The sequence below is a fragment of the Monodelphis domestica genome, chromosome 7 (genome assembly GCF_027887165.1).
Source record: "Monodelphis domestica isolate mMonDom1 chromosome 7, mMonDom1.pri, whole genome shotgun sequence".
In the NCBI taxonomy this organism is placed as follows: Eukaryota; Metazoa; Chordata; class Mammalia; order Didelphimorphia; family Didelphidae; genus Monodelphis; species Monodelphis domestica.
Window position 1 is genome coordinate 230,415,583 of NC_077233.1, and position 7,560 is coordinate 230,423,142.

A 7,560-nucleotide genomic window follows, 5' to 3' on the forward strand; every position below is an offset into this window, starting at 1 on the left:
CAGCAAGACAGTATACGATAAACCCAAAGATCCCAGCTTTTGGGACAAAAATCCACTATTCGATAAAAACTGCTGGGAAAATTGGAAGACAGTGTGGGAGAGACTAGGAATAGATCAACACCTCACACCCTACACCAAGATAAATTCAAAATGGGTGAGTGACTTAAACATAAAGAAGGAAACCATAAGTAAATTGGGTAAACACAGAATAGTATACATGTCAGACCTTTGGGAGGGGAAAGGCTTTAAAACTAAGCAAGATATAGAAAGAATCACAAAATGTAAAATAAATAATTTTGACTACATCAAACTAAAAAGCTTTTGTACAAACAAAACCAATATAACTAAAATCAGAAGGGAAACAACAAATTGGGAAAAAATCTTCATAGAAACCTCTGACAAAGGTTTAATTACTCATATTTATAATGAGCTAAATCAATTGTACAAAAAATCAAGCCATTCTCCAATTGATAAATGGGCAAGGGAAATGGATAGGCAGTTCTCAGATAAAGAAATCAAAACTATTAACAAGCACATGAAGAAGTGTTCTACATCTCTTATAATCAGAGAGATGCAAATCAAAACAACTCTGAGGTATCACCTCACACCTAGCAGATTGGCTAACATAACAGCAAAGGAAAGTAATGAATGCTGGAGGGGATGTGGCAAAGTAGGGACATTAATTCATTGCTGGTGGAGCTGTGAACTGATCCAACCATTCTGGAGGGCAATTTGGAACTATGCCCAAAGGGCGACAAAAGAATATCTACCCTTTGACCCAGCCATAGCACTGCTGGGTCTGTACCCCAAAGAGATAATGGACACAAAGATTTGTACAAAAATATTCATAGCTGCGCTCTTTGTGGTGGCCCAAAACTGGAAAACGAGGGGATGCCCATCAATTGGGGAATGGCTGAACAAACTGTGGTATATGTTGGTGATGGAATACTATTGTGCTCAAAGGAATAATAAAGTGGAGAAGTTCCATGGAGACTGGAACAACCTCCAGGAAGTGATGCAGAGCGAGAGGAGCAGAACCAGGAGAACATTGTACACAGAGACTAATACACTGTGGTATAATCGAACGTAATGGACTTCTCCATTAGGGGCGGTGTAATGTCCCTGAACAACTTTCAGGGATCCAGGAGAAAAAAAACACCATTCATAAGCAAAGGATAAACTATGGGAGTGGAAACACCGAGAAAAAGCAACTGCCTGAATACAGAGGTTGAGGGGACATGACAGAGGATAGACTTTAAATGAACACTCTAATGCAAATACTATCAACAAAGCAATGGGTTCAAATCAAGAAATCATCTAATGCCCAGTGGACTTACGCGTCGGCTATGGGGGGTGGGGGGGAGGAAAAGAAAATGATCTATGTCTTTAACGAATAATGCTTGGAAATGATCAAATAAAATATATTTTTAAAAAAATCATTTCTTGGTTTTTCTACTAATGATATTGTTTCCTGGCAATTATGTATGGCTTCCCCTTCCAACAATAGATCTGGAATCAAGGATATGGGATTCAATATTTGGCAATGTTTTAAAGTGATGTTTTTGTTGCGTAGTAACACAATTTCATATTGAGAAAGTCTTTGCTGTGTGTTAATACCTTTGCCACATTGTTTTCTCTTTAGTCAGTTGCTTAATCATTTGCTTCAGTTGCATCATCTCCTCCCTCATGGCTAAAATCATTACAGCCATTTCATTGTCTCTTGCTTTTTTCCCATAAATTAGATGTACACCTTTTTTTTAGGGCATAGTATAATTGGGTTAAGAAGAATAATGCTCCAGCATATGTAGGAATAAATGAAATCAAGTGATATATACTTATATTCAGCCATTGCAAACTTTCATAGATCCTAAACATAAATATAATCTGGAATCATGACAAAAAAATAAGTTGTAAAACATATAAAAGAAATATCCAATCCAGACTAGATAACCCATGGCAAGTAACTGTTTCTTTGCCGTCTTGTATCTTGAAAAGCTTTTTGCAATAGAAAAAAATGTTTTTAAGTCTGGCCCTTTAAGAGTAACCTCCTCCCTTCAGGAGGAGTGGTTTCTTTTGGGTGTGGTATCACTAGGCAGATTAGTTGCACTCAACACTGCTCTCAAAATGGTTACTTTTCACAGTCACACAGGCTTTTGAAATGTATGCCGGCCTGATTTTTCTGAAACTTCTCTGACAACTCCAATTGACTTCTTTTTCCCAAATTCTTGACAAAATAGGTTGGAAAACTTAGCTGGCTCTGCCAAAAACTGTAATATTTATTGGGGAAAGACTGGGGAAATGAAAAACTGGGTATATCACTTGGTATCAATGGATAATGTTTGAAAGAGTCTTTGGGTAGATGTAGAAAGATTTCCCCCAATTTATCACATTGAATAGTTGCTCCAATTTTACACAAAAAGTCTCTCCCAAGAAGGTTGATTAGGCATTCTGGAATTAACAAGAATGTGTGTTCTGTTGTTAGGGGTTCTAGCGTTACCATTTTTTATTTTAGTTTTGGTACTCTGTTTTTTCCCTGTAGCCCCTATTATTTGTACGTAACTTGTGATTTGGCTGTCTTCAGGAGTTGTTTTTTAAAACAGTTTTAGTTGCTCCTGTATCAATACGAGCTGAGTAGATCTCATTACCCACTTTTATCATGAGCCTTGGTTCTGTGTTCTCATTTTGTTGGCATACTTGGACCATAGGTGCCTGCATTTCTATTTTGTTCAAATCCAAGTTTTGTTCTTCTGCTACAGACTTTTCTTGTTGCTCTGAACACTCATTTCGCAATCCATCATCAGTTTGCAAGGGAATTGCATTATCATGGAGACTTAAGGATGGCATGATAGTGTTTGTTTGCTTTTTCTTGTGCAGTTACTATTGGTTGGAATTCTTCTGTATAAGGATTTAAAGTTGACTTTTCTATTATGTCATTGGTATTTTCTTTTGTAATATCATCCCTGCTTTCCATGTCATTGTTCTGTTATTTCATTTTCCTCCCATTGGACCCTTCTGTTGTTTGCTCATGTGTTTCAATTAATTCATTTGCAGTTTGTGTATTACACTCTGTTGCCAGTTCTATTTCTTTCTCTTTCTTTGTAGCTTGTTCCACCGTTCCAAAAATTTTCTCTTTAATCTCTGTTACATCATTATCTAATTGGATTTCTTATTCTATCCGTTCTTTAGTTTAATGCTTTTGGCACCCCAAATTCTATCAGCACGCAGTCTCCCTCCTTTTCATTTTTCCCATTTCCTTTCTCACTTTTCCTTTTTGATGTTACCCCATGAACCTGGCTTCATAACTGACTTTGTTTGGCAGTACCTGAGACTATTTGTGAATAATGTGGTTTCACTCCTTGTTGGATGTATCTCTCCATGGTTTCTAAATTTGGTGCTTGCAATGAATTCTTGTAATTACAATCACAACATTTTGTATTTGTTTGTGTATTATTGCTGCTATACTTTATGTTGCTTTTCCAAGATCTCTATTTGTTATTAGCTTGGAATAATTGTGCCTTTAAATAACAGTCTCAAACCATGTGACCCATTTTTCCACAGAAGAAACATGTGGGTACATTTTTCCTTTGATTGCTTCGTGTGTAATTTCTTGTGGGTTTGTATGATTGCAGAGGGGCTAGATTTTTTTATTTCTTTATGTTTATTTGAGCTATTTGCCTCCTTGAACTCTTTTATTATTTCATCCTTTTCCTCTAGCATTTCTTTATGACCTGAAAATATGTAAGATGCAGTTTTTCTTAAATCTTCCAGACTTAGTGTTTCCAAATCTGGGCATTGAAGTTTAAAATGGGATCTAATAGGTGTGTTACTGCCTTTCACAAATTGTCTCCTTATGTGTTGGAGATTTTGTTCAGTTAAATTTTCAAATCAAAGAACATCCTCTGCTATTTCAATAACTCTATCAAGGAACTTTGATGGATGTTCCTCACTTTCCTGTCTCAATTTTTCAAATTGTCCCCAAGTATGTGGTCTTTTTGAAAAACTTTTCATTGCCTCTAATAGATCTTCTCTGGCCTTTCTTAGATAATGTAGATTTTCATTATTAGATAACTCTAAGTCTGTTCCTTTCTCTGGCCATGATGTTAAACTCGGATTGTTTCTTGTTTCATCAAGGAATTATTGTTTTTTCCTTTTTGAAAATAATTCTGAGAGAAGAATTTCAGTGTCCTGGAAATCTGGATCATAAAGCCTAATTGCTCTTTTAAATTCTTTTAAATATCTCATCAGTTCTGAAAACCAGGAAGGCTTTCAAGATCAGCTGTTATAAATGGCTTATGTGTTTTAATATGAATTATGCTGCTATCTGGTTGTAGGCTTGTTTAATCTCTTAGTGGCAATATTGATATTCCACCTTCAGCCCCATCTGTATTTTCTTGCTTAACTACATTGTTATTTCTTGTTTTTTTCTCATAGATCCCTGCAGGTTGTTCATTGACACTAATGGAGAAGTCCATTACCTTCGATTGTACCACATTGTATCAGTCTCTGTGTACAATGTTTTCCTGGTCCTGCTCTTTTCATTCTGCATCACTTCCTGGAGGTTGTTCCAGTCCCCATGGAATTCCTCCACTTTATTATTCCTTTGAGCACAATAGTATTCCATCACCAACATATACCACAATTTGTTCAGCCATTCCCCAATTGAAGGGCATCCCTTTATTTTCCAGTTTTTTTCCACCACAAAGAATGCCGCTATGGATATTCTTGTATAGGTCTTTTTCCTTATTATCTCTTTGGGGTAGTCATAGTCTCTCGTTAACGGAAGATGATGATTGTCTTTGTGCGTTTTCATCTATGGTGTATAGATGAGTGTGCACAAAGACACTTGTGCATGAAGGAGATTTAAGTGGAAAAGTAGGTGCACAGAGACAGTCCCACTCTCTCGGCGTTGGAAGCCTGGGTCCATTGGCACGAAAAATCGTTACACCTGGAGACTTCCTCAGCTGCATTGGATGGCCGTGTTGTCCTTTGTCCTCCAACATGCCCTGAGCACACAACAGTGCTTTGCTGCATCGCCCTCTCAGCTGTTGAACCTTCTTATTGGTTTCTTCCATCTGTTCAGCCAAAGCAGTCTTCACATGCTGGGTGAGCAAAGCCCTAGTTCACCAGGAGTCGACGACCCGATGGCTACAATCACAAGGTTTAGCTGGCCTGTCAAAGCCATTGCCTGGGGTGTGGCCGCTGCCGCATGTTAGCAGATACTAGGAGCCACAAGTGAGAGCTGGGTGTCAGGTGAGGGTCAGAGGCTGGAGAGCTGCCCTAGGAGGGCATGGCAAGCCTTCCATACCAGAGATACTACCCCTCCCTGAGCACCCCAAAATAAAAATAAAAACCTTAATAACATCAAGCAAAACAAATTTCCAAACTGGCTGTTTACAAAAAAAAAAAAGTATATCTCTTTCTGAGCCTTGAGTCTATCACCATTCTCTCTCGGGGGGAGGGGGAGGGCAGCACACTCAGTTCTCTAAGCCCTTAGAATTGTTCATGGTTCCTAAGCCTTTCCAAATTGTTTTTCTTTATAATGGTATATTATAAATCATTTTCTAGTTCTGTATTTTGCAAGAAGTGCTGAATTAGCAAGTGTTTGTTCAAAGACCTTTGCTGTGCCACAACAAAATAAGTCTCTGAAGCTGTGGGAAGAGATTGAAAGTCGACATCCTAGGTTAGCTGATGTATGAGATCAAGTGATATTTGCTGTTTGTCAGGAATATGTCCAGCTTGGAGATCAACTCCTATTCCTACAACTAGGCGACGAGATTGCAGTTATTCCCCTCATTAATGGAGGATAATATCTCTGGGCTGTTGGGGGAATCTATGAGTTCAACTGAAGACAAACCTAAAGATATAATTAAATTCACTCCTGAGAAACTCTCAGTAGATGAAGTCTCACAATTGGTGATTTCTCCTGTCTGTCGAGCAGTATCTCTATTTGTGGGAACTACAAGAAATAACTTTGAAGGGAAAAAAGTTGTTAGCTTAGAATATGAAGCCTATGTACCAATGGCAGAAGCTAAAGTTAGAAAAATATGTAATGCTGTTAGACAGCAGTGGCCAGTCAAGCACATAGCCATATGCCATCGGCTTGGCTTAGTTCCAGTAACAGAAGCAAGTGTGGTTATTGCTGTGTCTTCAGCACACAGGGCTGCATCTCTTGAAGCTGTGAAATATATCATTGATATATTAAAGGCCAAAGTTCCAATTTGGAAAAAGGAGCTCTATGAAGAAGAAACATCATCTTGGAAAAGAAATAAAGAATGCTTTTGGACAAAAAATAATTAATTTTTACTAAATGAGAATTTAGAGCTCTAAAAATTACTCTACTGTAATTAATTGTATGCTGTTTTCCTCTTTGGGGTACAAACCCAGCAATGCTATGGCTGGATCAAAAGGCAGACAGTCTTTTATCGCCCTTTGGGCATAGTTCCAAATTGCCCTCCAGAATGGTTGGATCAATTCACAACTCCACCAGCAATGCATTAATGTCCCGACTTTGCCACATCCCCTCCAACATTCATTACTTTCCATAGTTGTCATGTTAGCCAATCTGCTAGGTGTGAGGTGATAACTCAGAGTTGTTTTGATTTGCATTTCTCTGATTATAAGTGATTTTGACACTTTTTCATGTGCTTATTAATAGTTTTGATTTCTTTGGCTGAGAACTGCCTGTTCATGTCCCTTGCCCATTTATCAATTGGAGAATGGTTTGATTTTTTTGTACAATTGATTTATCTCTTTGTAAATTTGAGTAACTAAACCTTTGTCAGAGGTTTTTGTTATGAAGATCATTTCCCAATTTGTTGCTTCCTTACTGATTTTAGTTACATTGGTTTTGTTTGTACAAAAACTTTTTAATTTGATGTAGTCAAAATTATTTATTTTACATTTTGTGGCTGTTTCTAAGTCTTGCTTGGTTTTAAAACCTTTCCCTTCCCAAAGATCTGACATGTATACTCTTCTGTGTTCACATAATTTACTTATTGTCTCCTTCTTTACATTCAAGTCATTCACCCATTCTGAGTTTATCTTGGTGTAGGGTGTGAGGTATTCATCCAAAACTAATCTCTCCCACACTGTCTTCCAATTTTCCAAGCAGTTTTTATCAAATAGTGGATTTTTTCCCCCAAAAGGTGGGGTCTTTGGGTTTGTCATAGACTCTCTTGCTGAGGTCACTTACCCCAAGTCTATTCCACTGATCCTCCTTTCTGTCTCCTAGCCAGTACCAAATTGTTTTGATGACCACTGCTTTATAATAGAGTTTGAGATCTGACTGCAAGGGCACCTTCTTTTGTATTTCCCCTGGATATTCTTGATCTTTTGTTCTTCCAAATGAACTTTGTTATGGTTTTTTCTAGTTCAGTAAAAACAGTTTTTGGAAGTTCAATGGATATGTCACTAAATAAATAGATAAGTTTCGGTCAGATGGTCATTTCTATTATATTAGCTCATCCTACCCATGAGGAGTTAATGTTTTTCCAGTTACTCAAGTCTAGTTTTAGTTGTGCAGAAAATGTTTTGTAGTTGTGTTCATATAGTTCCTGTGTT

General features: G+C 37.6%; 1 pseudogene; it reads left to right on the plus strand.

Annotated features, from left to right (window-relative positions):
• The first annotated feature begins 5,566 nt into the window (after positions 1-5,566).
• LOC103105081 (molybdopterin synthase catalytic subunit-like) lies at positions 5,567-6,352 on the plus strand (annotated as a pseudogene).
• Positions 6,353-7,560: the final 1,208 nt, after the last annotated feature.